Below are 19,815 nucleotides of genomic sequence, written 5' to 3'. Positions count from 1 at the left end.
ATCCCAAAATGACATTAAATACTTTTCTTTATATGAGTGGAAATAATTCTGTAGCAGTTAAGAAGATAAACCCATTTGGTAAGCAATATAATTTCAGGGCCTTTAAAGAAATTATTCAGAAGTGTTGTACTCTTTCAATCCCTTAAAAATGATAAAGGGAATATTGAGGTTGCTTAGATGCCATTGTTTCCGACATTCAAAATCACTAGGCTATTATTCCTTAATACATTTTGGAGAGGTTAATAAGTTTTGTTAATTTAAATAATTTTTACACCTATGATTTTAGAAGTAAAAAAACGATCAACAGTAAAGTTTACTAAATATTAGTGTGTCTAGAGTTACAGTCAGTAAAATAATGCAAAACAAAATGTTATGATTACAAAATCATTTTACAATAAGTAACTGAAGATAAAAAACATCAATTTTTTAAAACAAATTTAAGTGGCAGAAAGTGATAAAAGTTGCTCACACTACAGAGTTTATTTAAAAATTTTGTTTGCCATATTAAAATCATTATTTTTTATGTGCCCTTGGTGTAATTTTTAAGTTTTGATAACAATGAAATCAGATATAATTAGAATTTGAAAGCTCTAATAGACATTGAAAAATAATTTTATAGTTGAAATGCTTTCCCAAAGCATGAGTGTTATACAGTGTATACACTGATCACATAAAGACTCAATCTGATACTTTTGTTCTTATAATATCCCTTGTGATTTCTGTGACTAATATAATGAGCAAAAAGTTACATATGTGTGTTTTAAAACAGCATGTGCTAAATGCATTACACAGTATCTATAAAAATGCACAAGTTAAATCTAGTCTCTTTGTCCAATATATACATTCAGGACTTATTTAATTTTCATAGTACTTTATGTAAGAGACTGATCAAGTGGTATTTGTCTTTCTAAGCATAGTTTATTGATCTTAGCACAAAGTGCTTCAGTTCTCTCCACTTCTCTGCATGTGCCCGAATCATTTTATTTTTGTACATACTCCAAGTTTTCCTCTTTCATCTACAAATGGATTTCTACACTGAGTCTATATCTTAGCAATTGTAAATAGTAGACTTAAAGTTATCTTTGCCGTGATGACTTCATTTTCTTTGGCTTCATGCCCAGAAGTCATATAGTTGGATCCTATCCCAGATCTACTTTTAGATTTCTGAAGAACTCCTAAACCTGTCCATAATATCGGTGCTGATAATTTCAATTACCATCAATGGTACATGAGTTGCTTTTTAAAACTTCCTTATTAGCATTAGGTATTACATCTTTAAATTATGTGTATATTTATGTGATTCTTTGTGCACTCCTAAGTGCAGGTGCCTGCAGAGGTCAGAAGATGTTGTCACATGCCCTGATGCTGGAGTTATGGGTATTTGTGACTTGCCTGATTGTGTGCTTGGAGTAAATATATGGTCCTCTGCAAGAGTAGAAATGGCTCTTAATGCCTACTTGCTCTAGCACAGCATTTGCTTTTGACTTTGATATTTATATTAACTAGTCAGTCTCAGATGAAATGTTATGTCTATATGTTTTATCTGATTCTGATTATTTTATGATGAGCATTTTCACAGCTACAGGACAAACATCCTTGCATCATTTTTCAAGAAAACTCTAACCAGGCCTAGTGCTGCAAGCACTGGGGAGGCCGAGACAGGTGAATTTCTGTAAGCTGAAGGCCATCTTGGGCTGCAGAATGAGTTCCAGCACAGCCAGGGCTACGTTGGTAAACTTGGTCTCAAAAAATAAACAAATAAATCTACAATAAAAGGAAATGAAAAGGAAATGAAGAAAAGAAAAAAGAAAAGCAGGACAGGCCTCAGTGGTTAAGATCATTAGCCACTGTCCCAGGGGTCCTAGGCTTAATTCCCAGCATTCACTTAGTGGCTTTCCACAGCCTCCCATGGCCCCCAATCATTCAAGTGGAGGGTGAACACATGTGCAGGCAAAACAGTCACACATGCACAATAAAATAATTTTAAAAGAGAATAAAAATTCTAGTCAGGTCATTTTCTTACTTTAATTGCACCTTTTTTTAAAGCAACTTTTGTATAGCTCAGTAATTTTTTTGGTTCTCATTATTCTACCTTTGTTCTGAGCAGAGACGTTTTACCTTGATGTGTATCACTCCCTCACCTCACCCCCCCTCCACCCCCCATTTTTGGTTTGCATTTATTGCCTGAGGTTTGGAGTCAATTTAAAAAAAAATTAATTGTCCTCCCAACTCTGGGTTTCTATGTGACCTTTGTGGTAATACAGGACTCAGATTTCAGCACAGAGCCCAGCCACAGTAGGACCATGGACCTAGACATGGTCCTTGACAGCAGCAGGGGATGGATGTCTCTTAGTTGATGTTCTGGGTCCATGCTGCCACCAGAACCATCCCTACCTGAGTGGCCAGTGCTTCCACGCAGATCCAGGATGTCATCCTAGCAAAGCTGCTGCAAGGGCTGAGTCTGGGTCTCTGGTCCAGCTGCAATTGGGGTCTGTGTTGATGTCTGTGGCCTGTGTCCCTCATGGGGCCATAGGAACCATGAGAGAAGAAATCAGAGGTCCACGATGAGCTGGCCCCTCCTTTCCATGGCCCGGGGAAAATAAGATTTGCCTCTTGTTTGATGCTGAAGCAAGAGAGTTGGGCCAGACTGGACAAGCTGGCCCCTGAACTCTGGAGTGATGACCTCACCCCTCACCACAGGCAAGGATGAATCTAAGCTGAGGCAATGGGCATAGGTGAACTGATTCTGCCCCCTTGCCTAAGGCAGGTGGCTAGGTGGCCCCAGTGGCCTCAGTGGCACAGACTGACCGAGTTAGCTACCATCCAGGCCTACATCTGGGCCTTGGGTTGGTCCAACCTAATATCTAACCGATCTATGACCAGCTGAAGCTTGTGAAGGGACAGGTCCCGTGGAACTATTTCCACAGGATACCCCAGAGGAGTTCCAGTGAGTATCTAGTGATGATGGTGTACCAGAGGCCTTGAACCAGACCAGTGACTCATTGCAATGAACATTTGCTATTATATAGCTGATGGGAAAAAGTGGTGAACTATGTAATACACCGAGGCCCCCAATGTCACCACGATGAATCAAGTGGTGTTGGAGAGGCAGTAAAGAGAAGTCAAGAGGTTTTGTTGTTGTTGTTTTGGGGGGTTGTTTTCTTCTTGTTTTTGTTTGCTTTCTTGCTTTGTTTTATTTTGATTTTTTTTTTTTTAATTTTCTTTTGTGGAGGGAGGTGCTGCATGCCTGAGGGGAAGATATAGTGGGACTGGAAGGTGAGCAGAATTGAGGTGCATGATGTGAAACTCCCAAAGAATCAACAAAGAAGTTAAATTAAAAAAAAAAAAATCACTGCAAGATCGGTGACTGATGCATTTCCATTGGATTTTTGTTTTGTTTTGTTGTGTTATAATTTTGTCACAGCATCAGGTCTTACACTGAGCCTTTGATCCTTTGATCCGTTTTTTTGTGGATTTGTGTGTAGGGTGAAGAATGAGGGCTGTCTTTCATCATCCTACTTGCGGAGACCCAGTTTCTCAGCATTGTATGTTACAGAGGTTGTCCTTGAGGCCATGCATACCTTGTCTTCTTGAATCAATAGGTTTTAGCTCTGTAGGTTTATTGTGGAATTACTGCTACATTTCTTTCATCTGTTCCTATTATTATTTACCAGTGTCATGATAAGGCTTTTGTTGCTGTTACACTATTCTTTGTTTTGTTTCTTGCTGTGGATGATTGACTGATAAATAAAATGCTGAGTAGCCAGGCAGATAGTATAGGCGGGATAAAGAGAGAGGAGAATTCTGGGAACAGGAAGGCTGAGGCAGAGAGATGCTGCCAGCAGCCACCATGAGAAGACGTTAAGATACCGGTAAGCCACGAGCCACTTGACAACTTATAGATTAATAGAAATGGGTTAATTTAAGATATAAGAACAGTTAGGAAGAAGTCTGCCCTGGCCACACAGTTTATAAGTAATATAAGTCTCTGTGTTTATTTGGTTGGGTCTGAGCGGCTGTGAGCAGCTACGGGACTGGCAGGCAAGAGAGATTTGTCCTGACCATGGGCCAGGCAGGACCAAAAAATCTCTAGCTACAGTTTCTGTTACTAGGCTATATAGTATGTCTCAGAATGGATGGAGATTTTGGAATGCCTGCAGCTTTACTCTTGTTTTAAGTTGGCTCGGGTTATTCAGGGACTTTGTTTTCAATACTTCCAAATAAACTTTAGTATTAATTTTTCTGGGCCTGTGAAAAATGTAATTTGCTGACAGTTGAGCTAATCAGTTGAGTTAATCAGTTATGACTCCGCGAGTCTTTGTGGAATAATGTCAGGAGTTCATCGGGTGTTTCAGACTGGAACTGTTGGCACTATTTTCCATTCATTTCTGTCCCAGTCTGACACATCAGAACTAGCTTTTCAGAAGACGTTACTCTTTAAGGAAGATTATCAATGAGACAAATAGGAAATAATAAACTAAAAACACAAACATTGAAGAAAAATTAAAAATGTAAAGATCCCTTACCTCACCTTGTAAAGTGTTGTTTTCTAATCTTTTAAATAAACATAAAAATGTTCCTTAAGAATGTTCTTTGATTAAGAATGCATTAGACTGCTGTTTTGTCTTATTTACTGTGTCCTTTACCTTACAAAATCTTCTCAGTTTCAGGAGGTCCCATTTATTAATTGTTGCTCTCAGTGTCTGAGCTACTGGTGTTATATTTAGAAAGTAGTTTTCTGTGTCAATGTGTTCAAGGCCACTTCCTACTTTCTCTTTTATCAGGTCCAGTGTAACTCGTTTTATATTGAGGTCTTTGATCCACTTGGACTTGAGTTTTATGCATGGTGGTAGATAGAGATATGCATGGATCTATTTGCAGTCTTCTACAAGTTGAAGTCCAGTTATGCCAGTACAATTTGTTAAAAATGCTTTCCTTTTTTCCATTGTATAGTTTTGGCTTCTTTATCAAAAATCAGGTGTTCATGGGTATGTGGGTTAATGTCAGGGTTTTCAATTTGATTCAATTGATCCACGTGGTTTTTAAGCCAATATCAAGCTGTTTTGATTACTATAGCTCTATACTAGAGCTTGAGGTCAGGGATGATGATGCCTCCAGAGGTGTCTTTATTGTACAGGATTCTTTTGGCTATCCTGGGTTTTCTGTTTTTCCCAATGAAGTTGAGTATTTTTTTTCCAGGTTTGTGAAGAATTGTGCTGGGATTTTGATGTGGATTGCATTGAATCTGTAGATTTTTCTTGGTAAGATTGCCATTTTTGCCAGGTGATGGTGGTGGTGGTGGTGGTGGTGGTGGTGGTGGTGGTGGTGGTGGTGGTGGTGGTGGCACACGCCTTTAATCCCAGGACTCGGGAGGCAGAGCCAGGCGGATCTCTGTGAGTTCAAGGCCAGCCTGCGCTACCAAGTGAGTTCCAGGAAAGGCACAAAGCTACACTGAGAAACCTGGTCTTGAAAAACCAAAATAAATAAATAAATAAATAAATAAATAAATAAATAAATAAATAAAATAAAATAAAATAAAAAAGATTGCCATTTTTACTATGTTAATTCTACTTATCTATGAGCATGGGAGATCTTTCCATTTTTTGATATCTTCTTCAATTTTTTTCTTCAGAGACTTAAAGTTCTTGTCATACAAGTCTTTCAACTTGCTTATTTAGAGTTACCCCAAAGTGTTTTATATTATTTGTGGCCATTGTAAAGGGTGATGTTTCTCTGATTTCTTTTTCAGCCCATTTATAGATTGTGTATAGCAGGGCTACTGATTTTTTTAGTTAATCTTGTATCCTGCCACCTTCCTGAAGGTATTTATCAGTTGTAGGAGTTCCCTGGTAGAATTTTTGGGATAACTTTTGTATATTATCATACCAACTTCTCCATCCATTCTGAGGCATACTATATAGCCTAATAACAGAAACAAAACAAAGAATAGCATTTGAGGTACAGAGCTAAACAGAGAATTCTCAACACAAGAATCTCAAATGGCTGAAAGACATTTAAGGAATTGCTTAACATCCTTCGTCATCAGGGAAATGCAAATCAGAATGACTTTGAAATACCATTTAACACCTGTCAGAATGGCTAAGATAAAAAACACTGAAGACAGCTTATGTTGGAGAGGATATGGAGCAAGAGGAACACTCTTCTACTGTTGGTGGGAATTCAAACTTGTGCAGAAACTTTTGAAATCAATATGGTGGTTTCTCAGACCCAGCTATATCACTCTTGGTTATATACTCCAGGAATGCTCAATCATACCACAAGGACACTTGCTCAATTATGTTCATAGCAGCATTATTCGTAATAGCCAGAACCTGGAAACAACTTAGATGTCCCTCAAATGAAGAATAGATTAAAAAAATGTGTTACATATACACAATGGAGTACTACTCAGCAGAAAAACAAAACAAAACAAAAAACAATGACATCATGAAATTTGCAGGCAAATGGATAGAACTAGAAAATATCATCCTGAGTAACCCAGACTCAGAAGAACAAACATGGTATGTACTCACTCATAAGTGGATACTAGATGTAAAGCAAAGGATAACCAGACTACAACCCACAACTTCAGAGAAGCTAGCTAATAAGGAAGACACAAACAGGGATGCATGCATCAACTTGGGAAGGGGAAATAGATGAGATCTCCATGAGTAAACTGGGGATGAGGGGTGGGCAATGGAGACTAGGGGATAGGGATGAGAACATAAAGGAATGGGATGGTCAAGCTGGAACAGGGATGGAGTAGGAAAATAATGAAAGAGATACCATGATAGAGGGAGATATGCTGAGGATAGAAAGAAACTGGGTGATAAGGAAGTTCCCAGGAATCCCCAAGGATGACCCCAGCTTGGACTAGTAGAAATAATGGATAGGGAGCCTACACTGAACAGGCTTACCCCAGTGACCAGATTGGTGAATACCCTAACTGTAGAGCTTTTCTCTAGTGACTGATGGAAGCGGATACAGAGATCCACAGCCAAACAACAGGCAGAGCTCCAGGAGTCCAGTCAAAGAGAGAAAAGAGGGATTCTATGAGCAATTGCATCAAGATCATGATGGGGAAGCCTGCAGAGACAACCAAACCAAACTAGTGGGAACTCATAAAAGTTTGGATCAATGGCTGTGAAGCCTGAATGGGACTGGCCCTCTGCATGGTGAGACAGTTGTGTAGCCTGATCTTCTTGGGGGGGGGGGAGCACCTGGCAGTAGGATGGATCAGAATCCATCCCTGGTGCATGAGTGGGCATTTTTGAGCCCACTACCTATGATGGGACACCTTGTGCAGCCTTGAGGCAGTGGGAAGTGCTTGCACTTGCCTCTACTGGATGTGCCTCCCCATCAGAGGTCTTACCTTCTAGTGAGGAGGAGTGGAGGGGTGAGTTGGGAGGCGGAGGTTAGGGAGTGGGAGGAGAGAAGAGGGAGATCTTTGATTGGTGTGTAAAATGAATGGGAAAATTTTCTTAGTTAAAAAAAAAAAAAAGAATCATTAGACCAAACCATGCTGAAGAATGCTAGAGAGAGTGGTTAAAACAGCGAGTCTACCACATGACACCCAGCTGGGATGCATGGCTCTCTTAATGAACTACTTTCTAATTTTGAGTAATATGCTTAACTCTCTTAGCTCCAATTTGCTATGTATCAAATTTGAGTAACCTTATAAGGTGGAAGAAAAAACACCACAAATCTATGATTGATGTTGTTTAAAAAACATTAAAAATAAACTTTCAACTTTACATTGTTTTAGAATTCATATGGCCATATATTTTATTATTAAGGTCTCAGGCATTCTCTGTAAAGTTGGCATAATGTTTTTTTTTTTTTTTAATTTTGATCTGTTAAAACAAAGTTCATATGGTTTAACATATTAACCACTAGCCAGTTGTAAGAAGGAGCCGACACATAAACAATTGATTAAATACTCTGATTAACCTGAGGATCATAGCTTTTAAAAATTCTACACCTGACACAGCACCATCTGAGAGCATGCTGTTAATTACTATGCTCTGAAATAAGTCTCTGGAGGGAGAAGGAGGCTAACAAGACTCGGGAAGCTACCAACCCTGAAAGACTCATGAAGTCACAATCTGAGTTCATATAAGGTGTAAATGATTGCTGGGAGAGGACACTCATGCATGGTGTGAGCTTTTGGGAGTCACCACTCAGCATAAGGTGGGCTTTCCAGTGATGCAGTAAGTGTCCTGAAACACTTTGATCCTGTTATTAACTACAGTTCATTCATTCATTCATCAACATATATTTGGATAAAATTATATTTTTTTCTTGTCAGTGGTACTTTCTCTGGGGTAAATAGATGTTTTTACATGTTCTTCTAGGAAAAGTTACACAGTTCAAGCTTTAAGAGTCCTGCTATCTCTCTTCCTTTCTGGCACCCATCTTGAGAAGACCATGTGATAATGATGCACTGACCATACAAAACAAACCACAGAATAGGACAAGTGTGAAGAAAACTTGCTCACAACCTGTCATGTGAAATCAGGAGCAAAGTGTCTAAAAGCCACAGATGCCTCAGAGACTATGGTGCTTTATAAACATAAAATGGAGCTGGACAGATGGCTTAGTATTTAAAGCACTTGCCACTAAGCCTGACAATCTGTGTTTAGTTACTGGGACTGGGACTCACATGTAGAGGGACAGAACCATTGCCCCAGATTTTCCTCTGATTTTATACCCATGCTGTAACACATACAGCTCGTACATGCATGCACGTGCGTGTGCGCGCACACACCCACACCCACACCCCAAATAAATGAGTGCATTTAAAAAAATAGAAACAAAATTGATGTTTGTTGAATTTCCCTGGTTTAGAGTAGCTAGTTACAACATTAAAACTGCTAATACCTATTTTTACAAATATTAATTTATAAATTGACAATGAGAGGAATTTTACAGTCTGAATGAAAGTTGGGCTAGAAGCCTTGTTTAGAGTCATAAATGCAGCATCAATTCATTAAGTTTTTTACTTTAAGTATTTGCATACCAACTAGAAAAGTCCTACTGTATCTAAGCATATACTTGTTACCTATCTGTTTTTCCAACATCAGAAAAAGTCAGTTCCTTGATATATCCACACATGTGTGTAAAACAACAGTCTCTAAATTGAATGAATTATTATGTTATGTTACTTGGTTTTGGTCTTTTTAAAATTTGTATTGAAAGCCCGAGATGAACTTATTTTTAAAAATTTCCAAATGTTGTTTGGAGGAAGTTAAGAGATTGTAGGTAGGTCTTTCCTATGACAAGTTTCCTTAGCCCTGAGTGGTAGTTCTTGCCTTTAATCCCAGTGCTCAGAAGGCAGAGGCAGGTAGATCTCTATGAGTTAGAGTTAGGGCTTTTCTAAATACTGAGTTCCAAGACAGTCAGAGCTACATAAAGAGACCCTGTTTCAATAAGAAAATAGAAAAAGAAAAAGAAAGAAAAAAGTCTTCTATAACTTCAAAAAGTATTGTTTTAAGTTTCTAAGTTGTAGCATGTTTATTCATCAGAACAATGACTGCTCAGTATACTCACACTGAAATATCACACTCTTATAACAAGCCACAGCCTGATCCTTTCAGCTAAAATTATAAGCATGCCCATAAGTCCCCAGCTCTACATTCTTTCGATTGTTTAGAAGACATAATAAGAACTTTTAAAAGTGCTTATGTTTTGCTTTTCCATTCCACCTAACATTGAAACAGTTGTTCCTTACAGTCCTAAGCATTGTCCAGGGAGGTTTTTCCACTACCCAGTATGTTTGCTGAAGCTGCACATGTCTAGAGGTTCAAACACGTTGAAAATAAGATGACTCTCACAAAACTGGCAGGTGTTGACATTTCTCCAAAAGACCCACTGAAGCATTCCTTTGGCCTGAAAGTCTCCTACTTCCTCCTCCCTTCTTAGGTAAACCTGTCCCTAGCAGCTATATCAGATCTTGTAGCAGAAGTTACACAATACCATTTTCTTGTGTTATTTTACGCAACACCATCATTGGCCTCCAAGACCAACAGAGCTGTTTGAAAGAATTGAGATGGGGGTGGATGGAAGGGATTATCAGAACAATGTAGTTCGTTTACTTTACTTGTTATATTTTAATTTTGACTGAAATGTCAACCTGAAGGAAAACATAATTGCTCTAGTTTTCATTTTGTTGCTGTGATAAACACTTCAACAAAATGCAACTTGGGTGAGAAAGAGGGCTTTGTTGTTTTTTTGTTCAAATTCTCTCACAATTTCAGGTTATGGTTCATTATTATTAAGAAATGATAGCTGCAGGAGCTTGAAAGAGCTGAACACATATCTAATCGAGAGAAGAGAGCAGTGTATTAATGGATGATGCTTGCTTGCTTGAATTCTTCTGTTTCTCCACTCTTACATAGTTCAGAACTCATGTCTAGAAATGGTACTACCCACAGTAGCCCTATTCTTCACAAATCAATTAACAATCAAGGCAATCAACTACAGACATGTCAACAAGACTACCAAATGAATCTATCATTCTCTTCTCAGGTGGTTCTAGGTTGGATCAAAATGACAAAGTTATCACAATAGTTTTATCATTTGGATTCCCATTGTCCTGTTTGGATAACAATAGACAAATTTAAATTAATACGTGGCTAAGGTATATCTGATATAGACATATGCTATATATATGTATGAATGTATATATGATCTAAGCATTGTTTTTCGTTTCTTGTTTAATTTTACAAGTTTCATAATGATTCACTCTTGTATCGAAGTGTTGCAAAGGTCACAATTTATAAAATGTATATGTAATAAATCTTGTACATGCAGATGTAGAAATATTTCAAACTTCATTGAAATGCTCTCAAGGCTTTATCAGTTAAAATGGGTGATACATGAGTAAATTGAAGAAACACGTAGATATATATGCCACATTTCATGAACCAGCCTCTATTGGTACCTTTTACACAATTATTGCTTCAATAAGTATAAAATATTAACTGTATTTTGTCTTAAATACTTAAGTGTTTTTGCAACAGTGTTTTTTAAGTCATGAAATAAACTAAAAACTATTACTTTCACATTCATAAATTCTTTCATACTTTCACCAGAATTTGCATATTGGCAGTAAGTATGGTACTGTGGCTTATATAGTTTTAAAAGTCATCTTCCATAGATGCATGATGCTTAACTTTTAATGTGTGTGTTAGTAAATAGCCCAGGGTTTAAATAAAGATTTGCTATTCATCATTTCAAGAAATAGGACCATGGGTTTATAAATGTATTTATAAAGCAGGAATGAAAAAGTTGTTGTTGGGTCATTTAAAAGTTAATTTTTCCTGTCTTTATTAGATGCCATATGCTATAGTATACAATCATCATAAAATCCTGTTTCAATTTTCATGAAAATGTAAAAGGAGAAATAATGAAATATAATTGATCATTATGTGAATCATTATGACTGCTTGTAATAAACCAGGAGGAAGTCAAACTTCTTTCAAGATAAGGTTAGGTATGTGCAATTGGTTTATGAAATAATCAAGGAAAATTCTAACTTTTAATTTTTCTGAATTTCAACAGACTAAAAACTTCCCCATAAGCAACCAACATATTGCTTCTAAAACTATGAAGAAAAATGAAACCTATGTTGGAGAGAAGACTCAGTGTGTAAGTACTTGTTAGTGAAGTAGATGTACTTGAGTTTGGGACCTCAGAGTTCTTGTGAAATATTAGACAAGTCAGTGTGAAACTCCAAGCCAAGTGCTAAGGAAAGGGAGACAGGTGGATGCTAAGGACTCTGTGGCCTGACATCTGATCTAGCCTAAGGACAAGCTTCAGGTTCACCAAAACTCTGACTGCTGCACATCCATACACTGTTAGGTGCATGCACATGTGAGTACATAAATACACACACATACACACACACACACACACACACACACACACACACACACACACACACTACAAAGTGATTTTTTAAAGAATCTACTTGTATAGATAATGAGAATATGTCCAAATAAAAGTGAAGCCTGAAATACATGTAACTGATCCGATTAAAGTTTCATCAATATCTTCAGCAGACAATTACATTTTGAGACACCTCCCAAATGATTCCCTAAACTGACTCATATGTGCATGAGAAGAGGTGTTGTTTACTATCTGATGTTTTTTCATGAGGATCCCTTTCACACCTAGAAAGAATAGACATTTTAGAATACTTCAAGAGCCATGTGCTTCTTCCCTTCATTTTTATAATTGTAGTTACATCCTATTCTCCTTGTAACTAGTAGTTTTGCCACCTGACATGGCAGAGATTATCTTCTATTGTTTTCTGATGTTCAACATGCAAATTAGACATTTGTTTTTATTTTGGGTGACTTTTTTCAATTAGTAAACTCTAGGTAAGGTTAACTTACATATTTAGGATATGTTTGCCTAGTACCTAGTATAGGACTTACTAACATTTAAGCTCTAATCCTTTAACTTATTTAAAGTTTTAAATCCTCAAAAACAGCTGTCCACAGTCATTTCTCTCTGTCGTAATTGTGATTTAATGTAAACAAGCGCTATAAAATACCAATTTGTGTTATAATTTCTCAGAGAGCAAGCGGGTTATACAGAATACTTTTTGTTATTTGGCTGCACCAATACTAAAGAAACATAATAATGTCATATTAATTTGAATGAAAGAAAGTGATTTAGTAAGGTACTGAAGCTCTACATGGAAAATATGTTATTTAGAAAGATACAAAAATGTTTGTAAAAATGTTAATGAGCTAAAACTTTAGTAATGAGTAATTCAATTCATTAAACAGGAAATATTTTGACATCATCAATGCAGTCAGTTAAAATCCATTAACATGACATAAGTAAGAGAATCAATTAAAGCTCCCAGAATTTTAGTACTTTACTTCTTCCACATAGCATATTGTAGGCTTCAAAGTTATAGCTAATCAGCATTTAAAAACAAGCAGAAATCATATTTTATAGCAAGTGATAGGAACAGATGAGTAACCCAAATATTTGAGCTACAAATACATTATTTATTAATTAATTTTTCTTTTTGATGAAAATAGATTCTTTTCTTATACAATACATCCCAAGCAGTTTCCCCTCCCTACACTCCTACAAGCTCCCCCTACACATACCTACTCTCCCCTGGACCAGCTCCTCTCTGTCTCTCTTCAGAAAAGATCAGGCCTCTAAGAGACAACAACTATCTAACACAACAAAACAAACTACAATAGAACAAGGAAAAAGCCCTCACACAGAGGCTAGACAAGGCAGCCCAACAGGAGGAAAAGATTCCCAAGAGCAGGTAGTAGAGTTAAGGATACACTGGCTTCCACAGTTAGAAGTCCCAGAAAAACACCAAGCTAACAGCCACAACACATACAGAGGACCTGGCACAGCCTTATACAGGTCCCGTGCTTGCCATTTCAGCCTCTGTAAGTCCATATGAACCCTACTTAGTTGGTTTAGTGGGCCATGTCCTCCTGGTGTTCTCTCTCTCTCTCTCTCTCTCTCTCTCTCTCTCTCTCTCTCTCTCTCTCTCTCTCTCTGATACCTACAATCTTTCCTCCCCCTCTTCCATAGGATTTCCCTAGCTCTCAGGTAGGACCTGATGGAGAAGTCCAATATAAACTCTCTCCACATAATGCGTTGCTGTGGGTATCTTCATTTATCTAGTTACATCCATTTGTCTGCAAATTTCATGTCATTTTTTAGCAGCAGAGTAACACTCTATTATGTAAATATACATTTTTAAATCATAGCTGTTTATTTACATAGTTTACTTGAATGTTCAACTTAATTCTGTCACTTGATTTCCACTTTAAAAGTAAATGTAGTTGTGTAGTTGATAGGCATCTAGGTTGTTTCCATGTTCTAGCTATTATGGATCAAGCTGTGGTGAACATAGTTGAGCAGTGTCCTTAGAGTATGAAGAATGGATAAAGAAAATGTGGTACATTTATACAACAGAGTATTACTCAGTTGTTAAAATCAATGACAGAAAATTTGAAGGCAAATGGATGTAACTAGAAAGAAATCATCCTGAGTGAGGTAACCCAGTCCCAGAAAGACAAACATGGTATGCACTCATTCATAAGTGGATATTAGCTTTAAAGTAAAGGATAGCGATGCTACAATCCAGACCCAGAGAGGCTAGGTAACAAGGAACATCCAAGTGAGGGGAGGATACATGGATGTCCCTGAGAAAGGGGAATAGAAGAGATCTCATGGGTGGACTGGGGGAAGGTGGGAATGGAAACATGATTGATCAGGTTGGGGGATGGATGGAGGGGGAGAATACTAAAAGAGAACACTGGAAAGCGGGGCATTTCAGGGTCAGGTAGAAACCTGGTGCAAGGAAATCTCTGAGGAATCTACAAGGATGACAGCTAAGACTCTTAGCAATAGTGCATACATATCTGAACTGGCTGTCTCCTATGATCAGATTGGGGACTAACCCAATTGTCATCAAAGACTTCATTCAGTATCTGATCTAAACAGAAAAGAGACCCACAGCCAAATACTAGGCAGAGATTGGGGAATCCTGCAGAAGACAGGATTGTAGGAGTCATAGGGAGTCAAGGACAGCATAAGAAAAAACCCCAAAAACAACTGGCCTTGGCTCTTAGGATCTCACAAAGTCTGAACCAATGAACAGGGAGCCTTCATGGGACCAATCTAGGCCCTATACATATATGTGACAGTTGTGTAGCTTGATCTATATGTGGAACTGTTAACAACGGGAGCAGGGGCTTTAGCTGGCTCTGGGGAAACTAGAATCCAGTATGAGAATTGCTTTGCCCAGCCTTAATACGAGGGGAGGTGCTTAGTCTTATTGCAACCTAATATGTCATGATTTGTTGATACTAATGGAACGCCTGCCTCTTTCTGAACAGAAACAGAGGAGTAGATCAGGGAGGGGGTGTGTCAGAGGGAATAGGAGGAGAGGAGGAGAGGGGGAAACTGTAGCCAGATGTAAAATAAATAAATTAAATTAAAAAATAAATGTGGACTGTGCTTCATCTTCCTGAAGTTAGAGAACAAAAAAAAAAGCTGTACTTGGACTTTCCCCAGAATCCTCTGCATTTTTAAAGTGTGAAGTAGAGTTGGGTTCCAAAGTCAGTTTATTAAAAATAGAAGTTACTTCTGTCTTCCTCCATGGAAAAGTTGTTATCTTCCATAGGTGCTTCCTACAGAAGACATCTGTGGTGTTCCTTAAACCACAAAAACACTTGTCGCAGCTTGTGTGACATCAGCCCTGTCAAGTGTCCATGATGATGGGCCTGAAGGAGGTGAAGACTATGTAGTCCAACTCCGTGGCGTACCCTGGTTTGGCTTAATTGAGGATGTACAACACGTCCTCTTCGACTGCACAATTCATGATGGGATCCTCCGTGTTCATTTCATTTATACTAGAGAAGGAAGGCAGAGTGGTGAGGCTTTTGTTGAACTTGAGTCAGAAGATGATATAAAATTAGCTTTGAAAAGAAAGATAGGGAAAGTCTGGGACACTAGTATATTGAGGTGTTCAAGACACACAGGACCAATATGAATTGTTGAAGAACAGTGGTCCAGACAGCACCAACAATGCCAAAGATAATTTTATGAGGCTTCAGGGACAGCCATTTGGATGTACAAAGGGAAAAATCATTCAGTTTTTCTCACGATTGGAAATTATGCCATAGTGGATCACATTGTCTGTGGAGATGGCTTCAGTTTGCCTCACAAGAGTTAGCTGAGAAAGCTCTAGGGATGCACAAGAAGATAATAAGGCACAGGTATATTGACATGTTCAAGAGCAGTCAGGAGGAAGTTAGGTCATACTCAAATCCACCTCTGAAGTTCATGTCTGTGCAGGGGCCTGGGTCCTATGCCTGCCTGGCACAGCCTAGAGGTATATTGGCATTGTGAAACAAGCAGGCCTGTATAAGATGAGATCCATTGCCTATAGTGCACGATATGGGACCTATGAAGAATACAGTGGCCTCAGTGATGGCTATGGCTTCACCACTGACCTGTTTGGCAGAGACCTCAGCTACTTTCTCTCAGGAATGTATGACCACAGATATGGAGACAGCAAGTTCACAGTGCAGAAGGGGCGGCCCTACAAAGCAACAGAGAAAGACATTTACAATTTCTTCTCTCCATTGAACCTGGTGAGAATTCATATAGAAATTGGTCCTAATGGAAGAGAAACTGGAGAAGCTGACACTGAGTTTGCCACCCATGAAAATGCAGTGGCACCTATGTCAAAACTTAAGGCCAACGTATGACACAGAAATGCAGAACTCTTCCTAAATTCAACTACAGGAGCTAGCAGCAGGGCTTGTAGCTGCCTGGTGATGCAGGGCATGGCAGTGGCAGCTGCCGGTGACTTGCAGTGGCTTGGAGAACCCGGTAGTGAGTGGCTGTTTTGGGGTTGGCTACGGTGATCAGAACACCATGGGTGCATATGATTAGTATTGTAGGAACATTTGAATTATTTCTATCGAAAGTGCCACAGGAAACCAACAAACAGTAAAGAGCAGTTTATAACTCTGGAGGAAGCTCAGGGGCCCACTTTCCACATGAGTTTTTTTTTTTTTTTTTTTTTATCTGGCATTAAAAATTCACCTCTTTATTGTTTCTCATGCAAACTTTTCTCCTATCATGTAGAACTGAGTAAACTAAAACTATTTTCTCCTACTTTTCTCAATTAACATTTTTTGTAGTATACATAAGAATGATATTGTGTGAGTTAAGTAGTTTTAAGTATGTTGAGTGTACCTTTAAGAACATCATAATAAACATACTGTGGACATGTACTTTCCCTGAGAACTCAAAGGTGTTAGATCCGGATGTAAAGAGAAGCATTTTTTATGTTCTTTATAGTTTATATTTTCATTTAAAATCTATAGGTTAAGCCTAAGAAGCTTTTTAAAAGTTAGTTTTGAGAAATGAAACACAATACTAATACTGCTGGAATTGACTTGAAATTTTCTTTATTCGGTGATTTCCTTTGGATTTATTTTGCAGAAACTAAATTTTTGTTAATTAACTTTTCCTTAAAGACTTTTTCATGAGTAAATTGACCTTTCATTTACTAACACTTTAAACTTAAGCCAATATTACAAATAAATATCACTGATTTTTTTAGAGAAATTCAAATAGTGAACTCCCTCAACCTACTAAGTATATTTACAAATAGACTGACCAATAAAATGGCATAGTGAGGTAAAGATACTTTCTACGTAGCATCAGATGACTGAATTCCATCCCTGCTACCCACATGGTAGAAGAAAAGAACCAACTACTAAAAATTATCCTCTTATGGTCATGAATCCATCATAGCATGCACATGTCTGAAAACACACACAGACATAGACACAGATAAACACACACATATACAGTCTCACACACAAACTCATACACAAATACATGTAAAAATAAAATGAAAGAAATGGATAATAGCATTGAGTTCTCTCTTGTTCTGGAATATTCCTTCATGCCTTTGCTCTAATATGCTGTTCTTTGCCTTTCCCTGTGTGTGTTTGCATTCTGAAATACCTCCCTTTCTATTTAGACAATTAATGAAAATTTTATTCAGTGGCCCATTTAAATTAATCTCCTTTGGACTCATGCTGCATTGTATGGTGTCTCTTTTAAATAGGCCATCCCCTTGAATTCAAAGGAGAGTACAGATAAATTAAGCCTTGTTCATTTAGACTCTATTGACCTGATTCTACTATAATGTATTTTTGTAAACACACATCTGTTGTTTATCATGAAAGACTAAGAGTGTATTATAATTAGAAATCTGTTGGTAATTTATTTGCTTCTTAACCACCTGCTTCATATGGATCATATTATCTTGTGTTATAATATTCTTTTATTACAAAAGGAAAATGTAGAATATCCAGACATTATTCTCAGTTTTAAAAGTCATCCTGGTTTTACTTGAACACTTATTTTCCCCAAGTGTTTTTTTTTTTTTGTATAAGGACAGCTATCTAACGAATAGTAACTACTGTTTTTACATGTTCTTTTATTACTAGTGTACTAATCATGTAAATGATTATTTTAACCACTTCCAATCTTCATTTACTATTGTTCTCTAAAATTACACAGCTTACATGTCTTAAAAAGTTTTTTTCAACTTTTCTACTCTGGAAAGGTTATCTTATCTATCCTACAACAATGTACATAGGCTTATAAGTTTTAATGAATAGATGCTATTGTTAACTTAAAAATATTCAGAGGTAGGGCTGGAGAGATGACTCATCAATTGAGGACCCAGGTTTGCTTCCCAGTACACACAGGGAATACCTCTTTATGGCCTTCATGGGTATCAAGTATGTACATATACAAAGACCCAATACTCATACACAAAACATAAATATAAGTCATTTTTAAAAAGGAAAAATCCTTCAAAGTTAAAAATAATAGCCAAAGCTTAACTTTTAGGAGAGTGTTTCATTGAAGTAATATTTTCTGTTGAGTATAGTTTACATTTAAATTTAAATAATAATAAATTATTGAATAGATGGGTTGACCATGTGTGAAAAAACACTAAGTAATCAAAGAATAAAAATAAAGGGAAATTCCTTGTTGCAGAGGGACTTTAAACTTTTATATCATTTATGGATTGATTTTAAACACTGCTGAAAGAAATATGGAGTCAACCTATCTCTGCTAAATCTCCAACTGAAAAACAATATTTGCACTGTTTGCTAGATATTGCTTTTCTGACAATAAATTATGTATTTCTCTACTGAGATTTGATGAAATTCTTGGGCTTCATATAGAAATAGCCATAACAGGATCTTCTAGGTACAAATATTCTAGGAATTAGAGTCTGGGAATTCTTGAATGAAGAAAAGAATAAAATTTGAGATTTAAAGAAGAACCAAAAGCAGCTATTACCAAAATATGTATAGACATGGGAGAAAAGGGGTCAGTGCTTCATACAGAATTGAAATCTAAATCCCTTAAAGTTAAAACCAAGTTTGTATTCCTAATCTCAGCATTTAGGAGGTGGAGGGAGGAGTATCAAGGTCATTCTCAGATTGAGTTAGAGATTAACATGTGCTTCAACACAAGCAAATAACATGTTGAATTCTCAGTATGTGTTAGACCTGTGGTGTGTATTTTAGACTGTAACAAAGACAAGGATGTATTCCCTTATACAGCACATACATTCTCAAGCTTATACATCAGCAAAAATTCTCAACTCTAGAGCAGAACTAGTCAATTAGCTATAATTTCATTCCATATGGTAATATTATGGTATAGAATCCTGTTTGTTTTCTAATGAGAGACAGAAAGTGGGTGGATCCAGATAGAGAGGAGCTATAATCAGAATATTATGAAAGAAAAACACCTATTTTAAATTAAAGAGAAAATGAGCAAATAATTTGAAGTGTTATATAAAAACAATAGAATAATTATGATCAGTTCTGAAAGCAATTAGTTTTAAAAATAAAGTGTTTGTTGCCTTATTACTCTAATTAGAACTTCAAGTACTACAGGCAGGCTTTTAGGAGCCCAGTGCTGGTGGTGTGACACCTCCTGCAGCCTTGGTGCAGTGGGGAGGGGCTTGTACCTGCCTAGGCTCAGTGTGCTGGGCTCTGCTGACTCCCTATGGGTGACCTGGAGGGAGGGCTTGGGGGGTGGGAGGAGGGAGGAGATGGGATCTGTGGTTGGTATGTAGAGTGAGGAGAAAATTTCTTAGTAAAGAAAAATGAAAAAAAAAATAAGGTGTTTAAAAATGTGATCAAAACCTCATTAGAATATTAAAGGCAAGATTAGTTTATGGTTAAGTTGTTATAACTCTTTAAGAGG

At 37.4% G+C, this 19,815-nt stretch overlaps 1 pseudogene; it reads left to right on the top strand.

Moving 5' to 3' along the window:
* The first annotated feature begins 11,439 nt into the window (after window positions 1-11,439).
* LOC114709237 lies at window positions 11,440-16,455 on the top strand (annotated as a pseudogene).
* The last annotated feature ends 3,360 nt before the right edge of the window (window positions 16,456-19,815 follow it).

The sequence above is a fragment of the Peromyscus leucopus genome, chromosome 6 (genome assembly GCF_004664715.2).
Source record: "Peromyscus leucopus breed LL Stock chromosome 6, UCI_PerLeu_2.1, whole genome shotgun sequence".
NCBI lineage: Eukaryota > Metazoa > Chordata > Mammalia > Rodentia > Cricetidae > Peromyscus > Peromyscus leucopus.
This window is presented reverse-complemented; position numbering and strand designations above follow the sequence as displayed.